The sequence below is a fragment of the Emys orbicularis genome, chromosome 3, assembly GCF_028017835.1.
Source record: "Emys orbicularis isolate rEmyOrb1 chromosome 3, rEmyOrb1.hap1, whole genome shotgun sequence".
NCBI classification, from domain to species: domain Eukaryota; kingdom Metazoa; phylum Chordata; order Testudines; family Emydidae; genus Emys; species Emys orbicularis.
Genome location: NC_088685.1, coordinates 146,935,329 through 146,957,424, shown reverse-complemented (window position 1 = coordinate 146,957,424; position 22,096 = coordinate 146,935,329). Strand labels below are relative to the sequence as shown.

The 22,096-nt window shown below is 42.7% G+C and overlaps 1 pseudogene; it reads right to left on the bottom strand.

Annotated features, from left to right (window-relative positions):
* Window positions 1-18,628: 18,628 nt before the first annotated feature.
* Window positions 18,629-19,421, bottom strand: LOC135876273 (craniofacial development protein 2-like; annotated as a pseudogene).
* Between the last annotated feature and the right edge of the window lie 2,675 nt (window positions 19,422-22,096).

The following is a 22,096-nucleotide window of genomic DNA, read 5'->3' as shown; positions in this document are numbered from 1 at the left end:
GTTCTAATATTAGGGCCTTCTCCACTTGTTGCGATAGAAGGAATGGAATTGGGTGTCACTGGGCAATATCTATCAAAGGAAAGGGGATGAGCCTTAGAAGCAACATTCCCTACCTCCCCACCCCCTGAGACTGCAGAAACCTCTACAAACCTACCTGGGGTTCTGAAGTTTCAGGGCCAATGCTTAAAGAAAGAGGAAGCAAGACTGAGGGAGAGCAGCTTTCTGAATCATCATTCCAAACCCCTTCACCTCTCCCCGCCTTCCACCCCACTCCCCTCCCATGGGGAATTTACCACCAGTATACAAGAATGCTGACATTCCCAGTGCTATCACAGTCCTCCTGGAAGCGTGTGGGGCAAGGAACTGCCCTGTCACGTGGGAAAGGAGGAGTGCTGATGCACAAGGCGCCACATTATTGCCACAGCCCTCTGTGATAGATCTGATGTTGGTGAGATTTTTCCTTGAATCTGAGGACATATGTAGGTTAAGACTAAAAAGCCCACATGCTCTCCACAGAGGACAAGCACTGCTCCATGGAAGGAGCGTGAGAAAATTGGAAGCCACTCAGTTTTCAGAGTAACTTTTGCCTTCTCCTTCCCCCCACCCCCTCTTTTAGATTTGTTTTTTTTTTTTTGCTCCAGTGCACATTTTAACATTTCCTGCTTCTGAATTCATTTAAGCAATGCTTTGATCAGTCAAGTCTCTTTAGTAAGGAGAGCTACTGCCAACAGATGGATCACAAAAGCTTATGTGCCTTCTAATGAAACCAATCTTTCTAATTTACTTTTCCCTAAAGAATGTTTTTCTGCTTTCCCCATTTCTTCAGAGTACAACTCTCAAAATCATCTGTTTGACCATGTTCCCATGGTGGCATTTGTAACATAATAAAAATATAAACATTAAAAAAATACTGTGCTTATTTTAAAAGTCAGGCAGGTTTCGCAGGTGTTGTCAAAGAACCTTTAATTATTTAGAAGTGACACAATCGCATCACAAGAACTGTTACCTTGAATGAATATTCATGAATGCATTAGTTATTGCAGTAGTGAAGGGTAAACTTCAAAAAGTTTCTGGAGACAGAAGGATTCAAAGGTTTGAATACTTACCTGAAAGGCATCCAAGTTGTCTGTGGGCATGATTTTCAGAAACATAAGTGACTTAGGAGTACAAGTCCCATTGAAAGTTAGGGTAGGAACCTTGAGAGCTTCTAAAAATCCCACTTTGATTCATTTGGGGGTGGGGTGAGGCTGCAGTTCTGCCTTTCCAGTTCCCGCAACACACACCCCTTCTTAAAAGTATCCTTGTTCCCACAGAGCTGCCTCCCCAAGACACATCTTAGCCCCTTCTCCTCCCACAGCGAGTGGAAAGCCTAACTAAGGAAGAAGGTCTTAGGATTCCTACACACCACAGTTTCCTGTCTCATCCTCTAAGGGCAACTGGGTGGTTGCTCCCTCCCCTTTTCTATTGTCTTTAAGGAGCAAATCAATAAGCCTACATCCCTTTTTCTACAGTCTGGAGAAGCACAACAAAGCTGCCTTATGGAACCCGAGCATCTTTAATATATTAACAAATATATTTACTGATAATGTGACAGAGAAACTTCAGGGCAATGAAGCTTCATCTGCTTAAATATTGCTTCCTTTGACTTAATTGTGATGCCGAAGGTCAGATCATGGCTAGTCCTGTGTGTCTTTGCAATAACAGGGGAGTAAGGAGCAGCCAACCCTTGTATGGTCTGCATACAGGCTTACTAAAATAGCAGCCCCTGCAGTTGGGGGAGATGAGAGGATGCTATTGAAGTGTTCCTCCTGGGGGCAACTCAGCTGAAAGTGAGTGATGATGGGTCTTCATCACCTGTTACATGGCAGCTGTATCATGGGCATTGTCATGGAGCAGTAGAGTGCACCCATTAAAAGGATGGCACAGTTTGTTCTTCTTCTAGTACAAGTGGAGAGCTGTGGGAGGCAGAATGCCTCACTGGGGCTGCCTGGCTCTTGATGCTCCCACGGGGGGTGTTGCAGCTCTGCACCACCCAATCTGGGGCTATGCCAAGGCAATTCAATACAGCTTGCCTAGGATGGAATACTAGCCAGTATTTTTTCCTTTACTCTTTGATTCTTGTCACCTTGCTCAGATCATATCCAGAATTTTTCCAAATGTTGTCAGATCTTCTCCTTTTGAAATCCATTTAGCACTGCTGGATATTAATGTACTATTAAAAATGCCCAGGCCTCCCTCATACTCTACTTTTCTAAAGCAAACATGTATGTCAGAAGGGACTTTAAAATAAAGTTCTCACACTCTAAGTTTATCCTATTGTGACAGAATGTACTGCTGTGTCCATACCCTACATATGATTGTAATAATCTCTGTACAAGCGATGCCTTGTGAGGTATCATTTGAAAATTTATAGTTTGCGGATCATTGTTGTCCTGATATGTGTGTGGCAACATTGTACGTGACGTTGCGATTCCGCTTTCTGGTGATCTTAACCATGTTCCAAACTCAGGTTGGCGAACAGGTCTGTCTCAAACAAAGGAATGTGTGCTCTGCTTAGTTTGCATTTAAGTGGTAAACAGCGTCATCAAGCAGGAAAGGAAACAAAGGAAGCTCAAACAGATGAGGAAAAAGCAGCATGGAACATTGTTCCTGATTTTGTCTTCTGGTACCCAGCTGGAAATGTTTTTCAAGAGGGGGAATGAAACTATAAAAAAGAGGGACAAACATCCCCAGGGGCCACTCTCCGTCTCCCTGCTTTTTGCATTTATGGCACCTGAATTGACAAAGGAAGCATTTGTTGGATTCTGGGAGAAGGGATCCTGATCTAAGACGTTTTGTCAGTAAGACTCTGAAAACATGTGGTGAGAAAACTTTGCTTTCAGTTTAACACAGCTTATGCTCTAATAAACTTGTTAGTCTCTAAGGTGCCACAAGTACTCCTGTTCTTTTTGTTAAGTTAGGCACCAGATGCATTTTATTTTTATTTTTCGTGTAATCATTTCTGACTTTTATGCCTCATTACTTGTACTAACATAAAATCTCTGTTTGTAGTTAATAAACTTGTTTTATTGTTCTATCTGATCCACTGTGCTTAAACTGAAGTGATTGGGAAAGTTCATTTGGCGTGGCAAGTCGCGGGCATAGTATTTCTATTAAATAAATAACGGACTTTATATACATTTGTATTGTCCAGGAGAGGGCTGGGTAGTACAGGACATATTTCTGGGGGAAAGTCTAAGACTGGGAGTGTGTTGGGGTCACCCAGCTGGGAGTAATTTGCCTAGTAGAAGCTGTAAGCAGTCCAGGCTGGAAGCTGTGGCAGAAAAGCATTGTAAATGGCACCCCAGGTTAGAAGGCGGGGTGACAGCTACTCAATAGTCTGGGTTGTACCCTGGTATGTCACACCCATGAGAGAGAGAGAGATCAATCACAGGAACATAAGATTTACCATACAATAGAGCATTACTCCATTTAGAGTGGAGTCCTGCTCTTGGGAGCAGCCAAAAATTGATGCTTCTTCTGTGAAAGTCAAGACTCAAGAAAGACATACTGACAATTTTGAAGTAATATAAGTGAATGGGGATGGGGAATTATTTCCTCCACAGGTGATCAGCTGACACCTAGAACGTGATTTTGGTTAGACTTCAGATGGTAGGAGATGGGTATGTACAGCTTGTTATAGGCACTACTAATTATGTAGAGACATTCACTACAAAAGGGAAGGTCATAAGACTTTGAAAGTATGGGGGGAGGGTAGATTATCACTCTGTATCTATATAAATTACTGTGTGTCTTTGCTCAACAAAAAAATAATCCAATTTCTGATATCCTTACTGCTGTTGCAAGATATATTTTCAGCATCTTTTAATCTCTAAAAAACCCTCATGTCATCAAAAGGAAAAAGGTCAGAATTGTGTTCATGCACTGTCAGAAAAAAAAGAAAAAGATAAAAATCTGCACAAAAATATGGGGACAGATTCTGAGGTCACTTACAAAGGTGTCAGTCCAGAGTGACTTCATTGAACTCAGTTAAATTACTCTGGATTTATACACTGGGTAAATGAGATCAGAATCTCATCCATGATGTATGGTGCCTTTTCAGCTAGAAGAGCTGGTTTATGAACGGACAGCAGTTTTCCCAGCTGAAAATAGATAAACTCATTTAACTTTCCGGCAAGGCATTACTGTTTCATCATTTGTGCATATCATTGTGTTACACATTAGAAAACAATGAGATGCACTGAAATGCTCCTCAATGAAAATTTAGTGTGCTACACATTTGTTTGTAAACACTTAAATCATTATCAGTTCTTCAAAAGGCTTTTGTGACTCTGATGAAGTGCTAGGTTGTCACAAACATGGCTTCTAAACATCCCCATCATCCAAGTAACAATGTTACTACCCAGCTTGGAAACATTTAGGGAATTCCAGGCTCAGAAAGCCTCAGCAATTGAGTACTGATTTACGGAGGGCTAGAGTGGAATTTCCCTCCATTTCATGGCCTTCATTTTGAAGATGGACATGAAAGGGAGTTTTTGAAACACATCCTGCTCCACATCAGAGATTAGGCCCTGTTAAAAAGATTGCTGTAGAGAAGATATAATTTCAAGGGGAAAGGGAACAAAATACCCGTATTTGAAAAAAAGAAGCAAGAAAGAAGTTAACTAGGAACTGGAACAGGAAGATGAAAACAATCTTAGCAAGTGAGGTGAAATAGAGCAGTTCACAGATACTTTCCTTTAAGAACTGTAGTATGACTTGGTATAATGGTTAGGTTAGAAGAAGAGGGGAAAGAGGTAACAAGACAATTCAAACTATTGCGCTATTTTATTATTTAGTATTGCAGTAGTGCCTAGATGTTTCAGTCAGGGATCAGGGTCCCAAAAAGCACAGCTCCCCTGCCCTGAACATCTTGCAATCCAGTAAAGAATGTATTTTGTAAAGATAATGTACATGTTTACTAGTTCTTCTGACAGGAGGAACAATTAATTGTTCTTTGTTTGAACACTTTACAAGCTATGCAGAAGCATCCCTTTCTCTGAAATCCTATGACTAAAGAGTGTGTTGTTTCTGAAAAGTCACCTGGGGAAAACATATTTCTGTTTTATTTCGCCAGAGAGTGTTTACAAGTGATTTTTATGGGGATTCTGGAATGTCAGGTTTCCAGGTGAAACCAAAGATCTTTCCCCACGGCTAGCAGGCCATGCAGGTCCAGTCCCAGATCCAGATGTGAAGTTCACCTGGTTTACAAGTGATGACTCATCTATTTCCAGAGCAGGTGCAACAGAATATAGAACTGCTATTAGTATACAAAGAATAGATTAAAATAGGGCTGTACACCAGTGAGGGGACTCACAAGAAAGAAAACTTCTGTAATCAGATTTTATTTCAGCAGGGACAGAACTCAATTCAAGTCACCAGAAGCAAAATATAAGTGTCCCTAACCTGGGGCTCACTCAGCTCCTAGAGGATGGAGTCCTAGCTTCCTACACACATTCTTCCCCTTCTTCCTCTCCAGCAGTCCTTCTTATGGCTTTACTAGTGAACCCCTGTGCAAAGGGAGGGGATCCAGAGCTGGATTTAACCCCATGTGTACTGGGGACTCCTGCACAAGAGTTTAGCTGTCCAATGGATTCTTTTGTGCTAGTAAGCTGTTGTATATATGTACTCCAAACAAAAAGCTATGTTATGTTGCAGTTTAGGTTACTGCAAGGTAAAAGCCAGCTATGCAGGGTTTTTTTGGTGGCAAGGGGAGGAAATATCCAGTTAAAGATGCCTTATTTAACACCCCAAACAGGCTATGCATCCAAATTAAACTCCACTCCACTCCCAACACATCTAAACCCAAAATGTACACACCCAAACCTCTGACACCACGGTGACACTGTGCACATCAAAATCCTAGTGCAAAATCTCACCACCAGTTAGATTCAGAGAGGCTGGGAAGAGTGGGGGGGGGGGGAGGGAGGGGAGCTAGTTCTGGACAGGCTGTGAGGAGCACACCTCCTAGTTGTATTCTTCTGAACCCCAGCCTGCACACCAAGCTTTGTTCACCAGCTTCACAAAGCACAGATGGTTCCTCAAGTGAAGCCTGGCAGAGGGGAAAGAAGATACACTTTGGGGCCTGTGGGTATTTCTGCAGGATGGGAAAAAGAAATCCTATGGGCAGGTGGGATGGGGATGCATAGGTGACCCACTGGATGTTACCAGTCCACGTATGTGCCAATGCACAGTGGACTGGAGTTTTTACAGCCACTAGCTATAGAGCCTTGGCTCTTTAGCTACAACTGTAGCAGCTCATGCTTTTAGCTGTGTATGTTCCCCAGTTCAATCCCCAGCACATTGGCCAGTAAGGGTGGCCCTCCCACATACATGTGGAGGCATAGATTTAGGGAGGATGGTCCTCTAACTTCTTCTTCCCCCAGTAGGAATCTCCCCCTTTCACCACACAAGCCCTTTTCCCACTTCCCTGCCACAGCCCCATGCAGCTACCTGTTCTCCCTGTTATTAAGAAGGCCCCCAGAATCCTCCTCAGTCACAGCTCCCTGATGGATTACTTGCTGGTGGTGGGGAAGGTGTTCCCCCTTTTCATGAGTCATCCAGTGGCAGCAGAGGAAGAAAAGGGATATCGAATAAAGCTTGGAATTGCTATCCCCATACCTGAGCCAGATATAACCAGGATGGCCAGGGATGGTGTCCCTAGCGTCTGTTTGCCAGAAGCTGGGAATGGGTGACAGGGAATGGATCACTTGATGATTACCTGTTCTGTTCATTCCCTCTGGGGCACCTGGCATTGGCTACTGTGCATTCCCTCTGGGGCACCTGGCATTGGCTACTGTCAGAAGACAGGATTCTGGGCTAGATAGACTCTTAGTCTGACCCAGTGTGGCCATTTTTATGTTCTTAATCATTCTTCTCCTCTCTCAGCCTTTTTCTACCATAAGAGGCAGTACAGAAAGGCAGCAGGGTCTAGTGGATAAGAGACCTATGATCCATTCCTAGCTCTAATGACTTGCTATGTGAACTTGGGCAAGTCACTTCCCCTCTCTGCACCTCTGTTCCCCACCACTACCCTTTCCTTGTCTTGTCTAGTCAAGTCAGAGTGTAAGTTCTTTGGGGCACAGACAGTCTCACTAGGTGTCAGTATGGTGCTCTTGGTGCTACTGGGCACACATAATTAGTCATCATCATACAAATAAAATTAGAAAACCCTTTGGTAAGACACTGTCCGGGGTAGTCCCAGAAAAGGAGGCAAGGTTGTGTTGCCAAAACAGCTCTTCGAGGTCTTCTGCAGCCCCTCTAGCCTGGTGGCAGGCAGCAGAGATGTGGAAGATGACCAAGGCTGTGAAGGGTCAGAGGTGCTCTAACAGCCTGCCTTCAGGAGGGTGGATTCCATCTCTCCAAAGCCAGGCTTTGTGGATGGTTCAGGAGGGTGAATTTCACCCTTTTTTCAGACATGAAGCTCAGCCGTGCAAAGGGAGACTCCTATAAATGACTAGTGTGGATGCTGCCTCCAACATACCCCTCACAGTATGGGGTAGCCCTGCATGTACCCCACCTTTCTGGGTCTCTCAGGAACTTCCCCCCTCCAGAGTATTTAAAACAAGATTCCCTTTCTGAGGTCTAATTTATTGAGTCTTTACAAATGATTTCTGGCAGCCTTCTAAGCCCAAAACCTTCCCTCTTGGCCACACAGTCCTCCTTCAGGGACGTATGCAGTGGTTCTTCCTGGTCCTTTGAAATTGCCTTCCACCAGTTCCACCCAGGCTGTCAGAGACTTTTAAGGACCAGAACTCAAAACAAAATCTTCATAACAGTCCTGCCTCAAAGGCATCCCTGCTGGGATGCAGTCTCCCAGCCCCTTCCTACACAGCATGCAAGCCAAGACACAACCCTTTAGTCCTTTCTACACTGGGCCATCTCCCCTAGTGTCTCAGGGGCTCCCGCAACAATCTTCCTACTCCATCTGATGTCTCTGCTTTACCCAAAGTGACCTTCATTTCCCCCCATCTCCCCTTAAAGGGCCAGCCACCCTGTGACAGTGACTAAGTGTGGAATTTTCAAGAGCTCTTAAATTTAGGAGCTCTAGTCTTATTTAAAGTCAATAGGACTTGGGGTTCTAAATTGCTTAGGCCCTTTTGAAAATCCCACTCTAAATCTACTGCTGCTGTCCAAGTGCTAGTAAGCAGGCACAACAGACATCTATCTTTGCTGACGTTTAATTGGAGAGCATTGAAAGAAGAAACATCAAGTAATAACATGCCTCCAGCCTGGAAGGTTAATATTTATTTTCTCTGCAAGAAAGAGGGAAGAACAAATACAGTTTTTCATGTTTGAATATTTGTCTCTGCACTTATTGTATCCATAACCAGGCGCTGCTATAAAATGTTTATGAATGTACATTAAATATTAATGGTAATTGAACTCTATTTTAACTTGGTTACATGTTTTCAATTAATATCCAAGAGGGATATTTATAAATACAGCACACTCAAGTAGCAGTTTAAACTGGGACAGAGTATCAGGAACAGCCTCTGGTCTTTTGACTAGATTCACTCAGGCTTCCAGTATGAATCCTCAGGTAATTCTTACTGATAAAGATTACTATCATCATCACTGTCTGTGACATGCCCGGGGTAATATCCAGACTAAAGATTAGTTGTATCCCCTTGCCCTCTAACCTGGGATGCCTTTTCACTGCTTTACTACTGTAACCACCACGCCTGGTCTGCTCACTCACAGCCTCCACCATGTAAGTCACTCCCAGCTACATTGTGTGAGTGCTGCATCCAGCCATTCTTGAATTACACTGCAGGGGGACCCCAACACTGCCCAACCCTTCCCTGGACAATTCAAGCTCATATAAAGTTTGTCTTTTAATTAATAAAAATGATATGTGCACTCTTGTTGTCCCAAATACTTCAGTTCAAACACACAGGATTAGATAAAGCAAGCTTATTAACTACAAAGAGATGGATTTTAAGTAAACACAAGTAATGAAGTATAAAATGTCAGAATTAGCTACTAGAAAAATAGAAGTAAAATGCAACTAGTGCCTAACAACCAGCTATGGTAGGTTCAGTCAGGATTCCTGCCCCCGACCCAGTTCAACGCTGCTTCTTTCATTCTTCAGGTGTCATGCATGCCATGGACAGAGAAAAAGGGTCCATTGGGGTGTTTCTGCCCTTCCTTTTTATAGTCCTTTCTCACCTTTGAGAAGAATCTCCAGCTGGGAACAGGGAGACAGGCAGACTATGTGGATGGGAACCCCAGGCTGTTTCTTTGCTAAGATATATCTATCTATCTATCTATCTATCTATATATATATATATATATATATATATATATATATATATATATATATATATATCCTTTTGCCTATGTCCCTTTTCCTGCCAATGAATAGCCACTTAGCAGGTGATGACCCATTTGACCTTGTTTACATCTGGCTGGGGCATCACTTTGTCCTTTGTCTCCGAGGAACTGATTTGGCCAGTCCCTAGACTTGTTTTAGTAACACCATAGAGTGGAATCTTATAACTTTACATACAATGTTGCCACACATATTTTACCAGGACAATACTGATCAGCAAATTCATGAGTTTTCAAATGATACCTCACAAGGATTACTACAATAGTGTGCAAGGGGTGAATACAGGGGTACAGACAGTCACACTGTTGCAGTTCAGGGTAACAGCACCTGTAGTTCCCCCTCCATTGTCCAGTAAGGGCACTATTCTAAGCTCATAGCTCCTCAGCTGTCATCTCTCTTGGGTAGAGAACTGCATCTCTCTCTCTCTCCTGAGCAGGGTTTTCCAGGTTGCACAGTTCCCTCCCCACACTATTGTTTTCAGCAAGCCAGACTGCCTCAATAGGCCAGCATCTGTTCTTTGCTTTCTCTTCCGGGTTATAAAAAAGTATAATTGCCCACAATTATAAGTTACCATACACCTCTAAGAAAGCACTGGCATTCATAAGTTGAAAGCATTACAGAGAAAACATTAAAAACATAGAAGTTCCTATATGCAAACTAAAAATCTTACCTTGGATCACTCTGGGGCCTCAGAAGGTCAAGTCCTCCCAACTCTTCCCAGGAAGGATTCCCCCACCCCTGGACACCTGGTCCTGACAGTTTGCTGGATCAGAAAGAAGGCCTTGAATCAGTTAAAACTCAGGCTATTTATCCAGAAGTCCTTTGACTGATGGTCTCTGGAGAATCCAGTTTGAGTAAGTATGTGTGAGCCTCTCCAGGTGGTGGTGCTTCTCTGGAGGTGTTGCAACCTGAGTGAATTTACCTAATCACTCCCCCCCCCACCACTGTTCCTAATTCCTGGAGAAGCTGTGGTCACTCTTCCTGGTAGAATGCCATATAGTCTGTGGCCGACAATGATACATAAACTTAATACAGTGAGATCTCTCAAAGATATTGCAGGAAATTGCCACGTTTGTCACAATCACACCCACCTATTTGGCAGAGAAATAATTAAAAATATACTACATCAAGCAAACGTGTGTGTTACCCTCAATATATTTTACTTCATATTTTTATTCTTGCTTATATTTAACATACTAGGCTAAATCCTTAGTTGGTGTTAGTCAGCCTGGATTCAGTTAAGCCAATGGAACTCTGCTGATTTACATCAGCTGAGGACCTGGCCCGCACTATCAAAAATATATTAGAGGGAAGATTGAGTTGGACTTCTGCATGTGGACCAGATATTAGGCCTTCTGATTCCCCTTGCTTACCCACAGGCTAGCCAGGCACAATCATAGCTCCTGCACTTAGGTAGCAAAATGCTCTAAGGAGATGGAGCCCCAGATGCAGAAAGAAGAACCTCCTGTACCATCCATAGATATAGTGCAGCATGCAGACTTTCCCTGCACAAAAACTGTGAAGGGGGATCACTGGGTACTCCGGGCTGACAGTATCACCTAATGGTGACATTTTGGGATGTAACACCCAACGGTGTGAGGTCCAAGGGGACGCTTTGCCTAGCAGCACTTTCACAGGGATAGTATTGCCCAGTGCTGAGAGTCAGGGGGTGCTGGAACTAGGAGTGCTGGGGATGCAGAAGCACCCCCTGGTTTGAAGCAGTAATAACAACCAAATACCTGGTTTCCGCTTTCAGCACCCCCCTATAAAACACTCCTAGCAAGAATCCAAGGGGCCGCTTCACCTAGTGGCAATATCATGGGGGTAGTATTTCCCAATGATGAGAATGGGGAGGGTAGGGGAACCCAGGCCCACCCTACCTCACCAGGTTCTGAGCCAGGGCCCTTCAAAACCAAGTATCCTGACACAGGTTTCAGGTCCCAATACCCCCAGGCACATTCCCTGAGTTGCTTCCTAGTCTCGTCCCAGTCCCTCCGGTGTTGTTTCCAGGGTTGGATGTGGGGTCCCTCTCAAGTTCCCACTGCTTCATCCCTGGCAGCTCCTCCACTGGCAACAGCAAGTCATCCCCTTCTGTTCCTGCAGTTGACTGGATTCCCATGGTGCAGCTAGGAGCTTCAACCCCAGCAGCTTGGAGTCCTGGTGGCTTCCCAGCAGGAGGCTGCTGCACACAACTGCTCTCCTCCTCAGCCAGCCCAGACTGAGTTGAGCTGCTTCCTTTTGAATGCTCCCTCCACTGGGAGCATGCCCAGCTAGGGCGAGGGAGGATGGCCTCTTGGGCACAGAGCAGTTCATTAACAGGGAACTATTGATCATTCAGCCTGACTTCAATTCCTAGGAAGCTACTAGAGCAGTGCACAAAACATTCCCTTTGTGAATATCTGCAGGCTGAAGGGGTAGTCACTACCAGCCAGTATGGATTTACCAAGAACAAATCATGCCAAACCAGCTTGATTTCCTTCTTTGACAGGGTACCTGATTTAGTGAATAGGGGGAATGCGCTGGACATAATATACCTGGAATTCAGCAAAGCTTTTGTCACACACTTACAAGACACTGAGAAAAAAGCTGGAGAAATGCAAGCGTGACAGAACCACCATTAAGTGAATACATACTTGGTTCAACAACCCTGTCAAGGCCTGATTTCCTACTCTGGCACGTCAAGTGCAGAAGGTGGAGGCCGGCAAGGATTCTAAAAATTAATACTTGCCTCTCCAGGCTTGTATTAAACTCCCAAGGTTACAGCTTTTTTCTGACCTGGGCTTGGTAAACGCTGCCACCACCCACCACCCAAGTAAAAAACTGCCTCTTGCAAATCCTGGAAAAACTCACTTGGGAAGTTTTCCCTGACGCCTCCCGGCTTTTCCACCTCTCCCTCAGGGAAGCCGAGAAAGAAAACAAACAAAAGGGAAACCCAGCTGTTGCCACCAGCTAATTGAAAAACATATGCACAGACCTTTTGACACACAAAACCAATCAGGTTTTTTAAAAAAAGGTAAATGTTATTAAAAAAAGAAGAAAGGAAACATCTGGAAAATCAGGCTATTGCTAGATTTTATAAAGCAACTGAAAAGGGGTTAAACACAAGGAATGGCTCCCTGGGGTCCAGCTTAACGTTACAAAAGAAAACAAAAATACCTGGGCTTAGCACAGAGGAAATCCACAAGCCAAAATAAAGAAATAAACCTGATCGCGTCTATCGAAATATTCCCTGTCCCAGTGAATCCTTCTAGGTATGGAAGATAATTTTTCATACCTGGTTCAAACTTTACACAGCATTCCCGCTCATTTACATTTTCAAAACCGTGCACTGGTTGAGGCAGTGGTCCTGTGCGTGTGGTAGTGGGCTGTGATTGTGTAATTAAAGAGTTAAGCACAGTGTATACACACTGGCATTCCCTGCCTTTGAATGCTTCTCCATGACACCTTAGATTTCTTTTGGGCCTGATTTTCCTCTTGCATACACCAGTGGAAGTTAAAAATCACTTATTTAAACTTATTTAAAGTCAGTGGCAGTCCATCGGTGTAAAATAACTGTTTAAGAGGAGAATCAGGCACTTTATATTTGTCCTGACAATAATGTTGTAATCATTCAGTCTTCTCTGAGATTTAAAGTATATAGGGGAATGTTATAAATATACGGAACAGTGATCGTTTATAATCAAATGAACATCTGTTCTGACACTTATTGAACAGCTTGTTTATACTTTGAGGGCAAGCATTGTTTAATAGAGTGGTTCAAATGCATTGTCATTCTTTCAATAGGGATGTAGAATTCTCTTACCAGATGGACAGAGTTCTGTATGTCAGTGATTTGATTACACACAATTTAACAGCTGTGTGGTGGTTTGAATAATTTGCATGAGCAAATGTCTTGTAATATTGTAGTCTTAAAGTGTTGTTCTCTGATCTTTTCACCGAGAGATTTAAGAAAGTTGATTTGCTATTAATTTCAGTGAACGTATTAATATGTAACATATGTTCATGTTGTTCACCTTTGTATTTCAAAATTATCAATCCATTAATTGGAATACAAATGTGCAATGCACCTACCTTATCAATTTTTCACTGTAACTTCATAGGAAATAGAAAGTACTGTAGAAAGATGACTTTCTTTCAAATTGCTCTGTAAGAACACACGTCTGATAAGAGACCATTTTGGAAGGCTACTTTTGGTTTGGTCGTAGTGAAGTCCCTTTGGGCACAAAAGGTGAAATAGCAAAACTCCATTCACTTCAGTGAAGCTAGATTTCATCTAAAGAAATGTCCTGATCATGAAAAAAAAATTCATCAACTTTGCCCATGTGAATTCCTGGAATAAAACTATAATAAAAAATCAGCTTGGAGTCTCTGGATGAGTATTACTTATGCATGTCTAGTGGAGACTTGGTCTTTGTAGAACCTGCTTTGACTACTTAGTATCAGGATTCTCTGACACAACTCACTAAGACTAAAACATCCTTATTAATGGTGCAAGATTTGGACATGAAGCTCCTAAGATGACATCTCAGCCTGTACTGATAGTGCATAATACCTTGTATACTGATTAACAATAAGCAGCTTTTATAATAAAGTATGATTTTTAAAAAGGAAATAGTGTGTGGAACCATGTCACAGTGCATGAGGGTGCCATCTTCCAAAAGATTAGTTACCTACCTTGCTCCAAAGAATAAAGATCTATCAGACCCAGGTACATAAGTCTTCCAACTGACATGACATTAACTCTTGAGCCCATTCAGGCAATACACCATCTCACCTTATAGACTAAAATATAAAATGCTTCAGCAAAAGGCAAACCATTAGTCTCACCACATCAGCACTATTGATCTTCACCTGAAGGAAAGAGACTCATAAGAAGTTTGTAAATTGTTCAGCAACTGTATAATCTCATAATAACATGGATGAGCTAGGGTGAAGGGACAAAAGTGTACAGACAGGCCCTCCCCGATCCCTTCAGCACACAAAAGAACCAGACTTAGGCCTTATCGACACCACAAATGCTTTGCCGGTATAACTGTATCAGCAGAGCCCCCGAGGTAGACACAGCTTGTGGAAACAGAAGGAGTTTTTCTGTCTGGATAATAACATCACCTCCCTGAATGACATTAGCTGTGCTGACAAAAGCACTTTGTCAGCATAGTTGCATCTGCACCTAGGAGGTTGCCAGCAGAGCTATGTTGTCTAGAAGATGTGGTTTTTTTCACACCCCTGTCTGACATAGCTTTGTAGTGTAGAACTGGCCTTAATCTAGTCCTAGTGATCCCTGAGGTGCCAGGCTTTGGGTTAGGCAGTGTGCACAGTAGAGCTGGGGGGGGGGGAGAGGAGGGGTGACAATAGCCCATCCCACCCTCCAAGCCTTTTAAGTTAGGCAGCATATACTGGGAGCAACGCCCAGTACTTTAAAAAGAAGTAGTAAGCAGTGGTAGGGATCACACTTCCCCCAGCTACCCTGAAGCATATGAATCATAGAATCATAGGACTGGAAGGGACCTCAAGAGGTCATCTAGTCCAGTCCCCTGCACTCATGGCAGGACTAAGTATTATCTAGACCATCCCTGAATGGTGACATTATCAGCACTGTGTAGGAGACAGAATGTCTCATGACATCACCAAACTTGGGAACACCCCTCTCTGCTCCCACCATAGGTACCTTTGCCCGTAAGAGCCAAACTATAACACCCCCCCACCCCATAACAGATCTCCTCCCACAAGCACTGGAAGCAACTCTGTTCTGAGGAAAACTTTTAAGAGCCCATGCTTCCCCACAAGAGCCACAGAGAAGGCATCATCCCACTAAGGCATCATGTCTCCAGGAACTGCTCAGCGGACTTCCACAGACCAGGACTCCCTAGGAACCAGAGTGTGAGCAGTCATGCCTAATGGTTAGAATCAGGAGCCTGGAACCAGAGCTGGGGTTAGAGTCACATGCTAAGCCAGAGGTCAAAGCCAGTGTCAGGAGTAGGGTGTAGGAACATGGACCTGGAGCAAGACAGGAAAGCAGGAACCGGGAACAGACAGGGGTCTGGAATAGAGGACAGGAACAGGCAGGGTTCAGAAGTCAGGCAAGTAGGCAACCTCTATAGTAACAACCAACCAATAACCAGAACTCCTCTACTTACATCCCCTAGAACTCCCTCCAGCTGGTTTTTCCACAGGTGAGCTACTGGGGTGTGATCCATCTGTTTGCTGCTATTTACACCCCCAATATTCTACTGACTTTGATGAGGTGGCACTGGGGTAACAAACAGCAGATTTCAGCCCACTGTTTTTTTCTCATTTTGAACATATTGAAATGTGTTTTGATGTGTCACAGTAGGTTTTATTTGGTCTCTGCTGACACTCGCTATCCACAGACATTAGATAGTAGAGCTGGGATAATCTCTAGGGTAATTTAGTTTATCTTCCTGCATCACTGTGATTTAGCATTCATTGGTTCTTATACAATCCCCAGTCATTTACCTTGATTACATGCAATGATAGATGAAGGAAGGTGTGGAATTGCTAACTTTATAATTTTATAAGGCATATTCAGTATTCATGGCACTGTGTAATCAGGTACCTAAGCCAAACAAATAACATGTCTCTTCCACTGAAAGCTTACATTCCTAAGAAACAGTATGTACAAAGCTACAAACACAAAGTGCTATAAAGCTATTGCAGCCACTCAGCTTATCATTACACTTACATAGTTTCTATTATTTAGTAGATCTGAGTAAAACTTTGTGGTTTCACTTAACAATGGGTTCAAGTAGCCCTTGTTCAAGGTTTTTTGTTGTTGTTTGGTGGGGGTGGGGGGTTCCAGTTTGTCTGGGTCTTTGCTTTGAATTTTTGGTTCAAATAGCCAAAAAATCTAAAAACAAACCCCAGTAACAACCTCATATCGCAGGACCATAAAAGTTAGAAGTTGGAAAAATCTATTGGATGGTGCTTCAGCAAGGGCATGGTATCACTTTTGTCACCTTTGTCCGGCTTGTCCTCGTCCGTCCTTCCATGAACGCAAGTCGACACCACATCATTCTGTTTTGTTGCGCACATGTTCTTTCCATTTCGGGCCAAAGAGTTTTGTCATGGGATCAGTCCAGCACGTTTTCGGTCTGCCCAACAGTCGTTTGTGGTCTCTGGGTCATGGGATCAGTCCAGCACGTTTTCGGTCTGCCCAACAGTCGTTTGTGGTCTCTGGGGATCCAGTCACTGATGCGGGTTGTCCACCTATTGTTTTGCCTGTGGATTACATGACCCTCCCATCTCTGCTTTGCATCATACATCTCGTGCACTGCATTGGTCACCTCTGTACGCCTTTTGATCTCCTCATTTGGTAAATGATCATGGAGCGATATCTTGCAAATTTGCCTTTCCATTGCTTTCTGGGTGACAGTAAATTTTTCTTCCTCTGCTTTCATCGTTGACCAGCTTTCTGCTCCATATATCATTGCTGGCAGAACAATGGAGATAAACAGTTCTTTTCTTTTCTTTCTGGGCAGTTCATCATCTGTTAGAGATGTCTTTATTTTGTTGAAACTTGCCCACCCTGCCTTTATCCTCCTACTGCATTCCCCTTCAAATGAGTTGTTTCTGACCCAGCTGACCCAACTAAATATATTTGTTGGCCTCCTCAATTACTTTCCCATTTACAGTGATGATTCCTGCTGCACAATGCTCATTCTGCATCCACTTTGTCTTTGATGTGTTCACTTCCTACCCAATATCATGTGAAAGTGTGCTGCAATTTGTTCTCCAGTTCTGTGGCATCCTTTGCCAATATTATAGTCGTCAGCTAAGAGAAGACGTGTTAACTGTTCTCCATCAATTCTGATTCCTTCTGCCCAGTTCAGTTTCTTGAACAGCAACTCCAGTACTGCTGCAAACAGCTTCGGTGAGATTGTGTCACCTTGTCTGACTCCTGTATGTATAGTAATAATGCAGAGGACATTGAATAATGTTATCTCTGATGAACAATTGCAGTTAGTTTCTTCCAGAAGGTCAATGTACCTCAGGTCGATTCCGATTTCATTGAGCGCATTGAGTACAGCGTTAATCTCCACCGAGTTGAATGTCTTTTTTGTAGTCGACAAATGCAATACACAATGGTACTTTGTATTCCTTGCATTTTTCAATGCGCTGCCAAACTGAGTGGATATGGTCAATTGTTGAATACCCTCAGTGGAAACCAGCTTGTTCTTTGCTTTCGTACATTTCAAGATCCTTCTTAATCTGATTGAGTATGACGGGGGTGAAGACCTTATACACTTGTGAGAGGATCGTGATTGGACGGTAGTTGCTCAATTCTTCTGGGTCACCTTTCTTCATCAATAGTATTGTTTTCAATTTCTTCCATGCATCTTGAACACGCTTGCTATTGCTGTAGATGGTGAACCATTGTGCCAACACTTTGAAGAGAGTATTTTCCCCTGCTTTGAGATATTCCAGCCAAATATTGTCCATGCCTGGGCTCTTCCATCTCTTTATGTTATGAACTGCAAATTCAATTTCTTCCCACATAAAGTCGGGAATTTAATAATTATAATTAATGGAGATATCCCATCTCCTAGAACTGGAAGGGACCTTGAAAGGTCATCGAGTCCAGCCCCCTGCCTTTACTAGCAGGACCAAGTACTGATTTTGCCCCAGATCCCCAAGTGGCCCCCCCTCAAGGATTGAACTCACAACCCTGGGTTTAGCAGGCCAATGCTCAAACCACTGAGCTATCCCTCCCCCCTTCTGTAGCCTGCTGCCTTGACGGTGTACACTGGACATTGACATGCCTGTAGAGATCATTGTAGAATGTTGTACATATTTCATTCATCTTGCTCCTTTACAATGTCCTTTCACCATATTCATTTTTCAGCGCTGCCTGGATAACCTGTTTCAGCCTAACATCTCTTTTTACATTCTTCATACTCTTGTTCTTTTCAGCCGCCTCTCTCAATTTCTTCTTTCTAAAGTCTTCATAGTTTTCTTTGATCTTCACGTGAATTTCTTTGCACAGTGTCCTGTATTCTTCACCCATTTTTCCTTCTAATTTCATGTGCGCCCTCCTCGCCGACAGATTCACAGTTTCCTCACTGATCATCTGCTTGCATCACAGCATTTTCAATGCCTTTGTCTTCTTAGCTGCTGAGATTATTTGTGAGATAAACTCTTTGTAGTCCTCATCGACGTCCTTGTTGACCTTATACTCGAGGTCCATTTCATTCACTTCCTGTGCAAATGCCTCTTCATTGAAGTGGCATATTCACTTCAGTTTCGGGCTTCTCTAGACTCGGTTTTTGTAGGCATTGTGTGCAACATATGATGGTCTGAGCCTGTGCAAGTGATTCATTCTCCTTTTATCACTACATCATTGAAGACTCTTCTGGTGTCCGTCAATACATAGTCAATCTGATTCAGTGACTTCATCTGGGCGTTTCCACATCCACTGTCAACGTTGTTCTTTTTGAAATATCGTATTCAGTACGTGGAGATGGTTTGCCTCTGTGAATGCAATCAGACATGCTCTGCGATCATTTCTTACACCTTTACCAAATTTTCCTACATACTTTTCATTTTCATTCTCCTTTCCACCTACTATTGCACTGAAGTCCCCTTGGATGATGATGGTGGAGGTTGATCTTTTTTGCATTGCCTCCTGCAGCTCTTTGTAGAAATGTTCCATTTCTTCATCTTCCGCTTGCTGCGTGGGAGCATACACCTTTATAATTTTAATTGTTCTCCTTTGTTTTATCTGAAGCATGAGAACTGCTATCTGGGGTGATATGATGTCGCAGCTGACTATCCTTGGGATTGTTTCTTACCTGACAATGAATTCAACACCACCAGTCCCTGCTCTATTGTTGAATGATCTTCCTAGGAATACTTGCTCTCCACTTTCCCATTGTGCAATGAGCTCTTTTGTTCGTCTTGCTTCGCATATCCCGATGACATCCGCTTTTATTTATTTTGTGACTTCAATGTAAGTATTGATGTATGGATCAGATGATAGTTTTCTTGTGTTGTGACTTGCAACAAATAGTTGGACTATTCTTTTAGCCATTTTCCGGTTTTTGTCCTGTCCTTCCCCAGGTTGTGAGCGTTGGTCAGGTCGATGCATGAGTCTGTGCTCAGTTTCCCAGTTTATTCTGCTTTGTGTGGCTTGTTGGGAGAAGAATTTTGCTGCAGTGCATTCGGGGTGCCAATCCTCGTGCCCTGTAGCTTCGGTACCCCCTCCACTTTGGGCATGTTGCCCTAGAGTAATAAAGGTACGGTCGGACTCCCTACTACCCTGGATGCTAGCTCAACACCTTCTCGGCTTGGTAAGACCTGCCAGAGCATATGCTCTGCTGTACTTCACTATCGAACCCCGTTCACCCCCACACCAACACTGAGGTAGGGAGGTAGGATTTTGTGGGGGCATGATATAATCCCCCTGAAACAGATATTGAGGTAATGATTCTCTTGCAGAGATCTACATGGAGTCTGTCTGATTGAAACCTTCTCTCTCTCTCTCTCCCCAGCACTTGTGTGTGAGGTTGGATTTCATGAAGTCTGGCCAAGGTTTGCATGAAACTTGGCCCAGTCTCACCCAAAACTTGGTGAACCTCTGTGTACCTTTTGGTGAGACTGAGTCAAATGCAGACTTATTAACCAGCACAAAGGCAGGACAAATCTCAGTGTTTTTTGTATGGTTCCATTACTAATCGAATTGCTTCCTAGTATGAGAGCCAATACTTCTCATTATATCTACACTGACTAGAGGAAATAGAGAATTCCCCTCTTATGATTTTCTTTTAATTAACTTCTCCCAGATATTTATAGATGGTTGCCATGTTACCTATCCATCTCTTGAAATGGGAGGTTAGGAGAGAAGGGGAAAGATCATTTCCTCCCTGTTCCCCTGCAGTGATGCCTGCAATCTCAGATAAAAAAATGTGAAGAAAGATTCTTTAACCAATGTTTTTTAAATGGTTCGTTGTGGATTGGTAGGGGCTTGCTTGGGGGAGCTTGTATATTCTCCGGTTCAAATTAACCCAGCCTTAGTATGGACTGGAGTGTGGGAGTAGCAATGGGTAGGGTGAGTAGAAAGATATATAGACTTAATAGGAGAGAAGTCGGTAGGCAAGGAGTGGGAGAAATTAATAGGCTTGGTAAAATATTCAAACACTTGGATTCTGAACCCAGACCAGAACTGCTATAAAAAGGGCCAGATTCCAAAATCATGTAAGTAGGTGTATTTCCATTTGATTCAACGGAGCTGTGTTGATTTACACCAGCTGGGAACCTGGGCCTTTAAGTATTATTCATCATTAATTCACAGATTAATTTACATTTTGGGGAAACATGGGCTAGCTCAAGGGTTTGCTATTGGCACGCTATATTTAACAACCCAAGGTCATTGGATTGAATCCTGCCTGGGTTGGTAGCTACAGAAAGTTAGCGTCTGGCTTACAAAAGCAGCAATTTGGAGTTTTGTAAAAATATGTCAATTCCATGGTGTTCAACACTATATATATATATATATATATATATATATATATATATATATATATATAAGTAGCAAGGTTATCTGATGATTCCTTAGTATCGACCCCGCTATACAGCATTTCTGACCTTTTTCAGGTTGCTCTGCAAACTTAGCTAATAGTTATACTAAATATTTAAGAGTTTTGCAATACCTACCCTCAGCAATCTCACATTTTATTTGCTCATCCAGACCTCACAGCCTGTATATTTTATAAGCATTTAAATAATTAAAGTTTGAACCTGCAGGGCTTTCCTTGCTGGTTTCTGAAAAGAGAGGAATTTAATGGGAAAAAATCAACCTTAATCTTAAACAGAAAAATGATTTGTCAATGTGCATTACCAGATTTTATTTGTCAACATAATAATCTTTCAATGAACATTCCTGGAAAGATCTTGTTGACTGGCATACTGCAGCAAACGTAGGTAAATTTCAAAAGCAGATCTGGGTGAACCATATTCCATTATTGACACCACAGCTTTTCATGCTTTGTTCAGACTAAGAAGGTAAATATAAACCCAGAATCTGAACTATCATTAATTTGTGAGATTGGACTGTATCAAGCTGGCAACCAGGTAATTAGACTGTGTTTTCATTCAAGTCTCAGCTGAAAATCTAATCCTCTGGGCTTTTGTTAAAAACAAATTCCATTTATGGGAAAACACATATTGCATTTTTGAACTCAATCATTCTGTTAAGCTGACTTCATCATATTGATGATAACAGATAAACCAACAGAGAATTTCTCTAGAGTTCATTTCTTGGAATTCAGTTTTCTATCAGCCATGTAGCTGTAAAGGAATGTGTAGAATTTGAACAATGTATCCTGACAAACATGAACTCCAGGAAAATTAATAGAAAGAGTTCCTGGTGCTCTTAATATTGTTATATTTGTAATGCAGTAGAAGGCCCCAGTCAGGATTTGTACCCCATTGTGCTAGACATTGTACAAATATAGAGACACAGTTCCTGCCCCCAAAAATCTACATTCTAAAAGGGAACAAAACAAAACAAAACAAAAAGATCTAGGATGGAGCAAAAAGAATAAAACATCTAAGCCAAGCAGCCAGGGTGATGACGGGCATAGTCCTGTTCCTTATTTTAATATATGTTAAGTTATCACCAGCTGCTCCTCCACCAACCCAATTGTTATTTGATATTGGGAGATCCTAAGTTGCTATGAATCAGTATAGCTGCATTGACCTCAATGG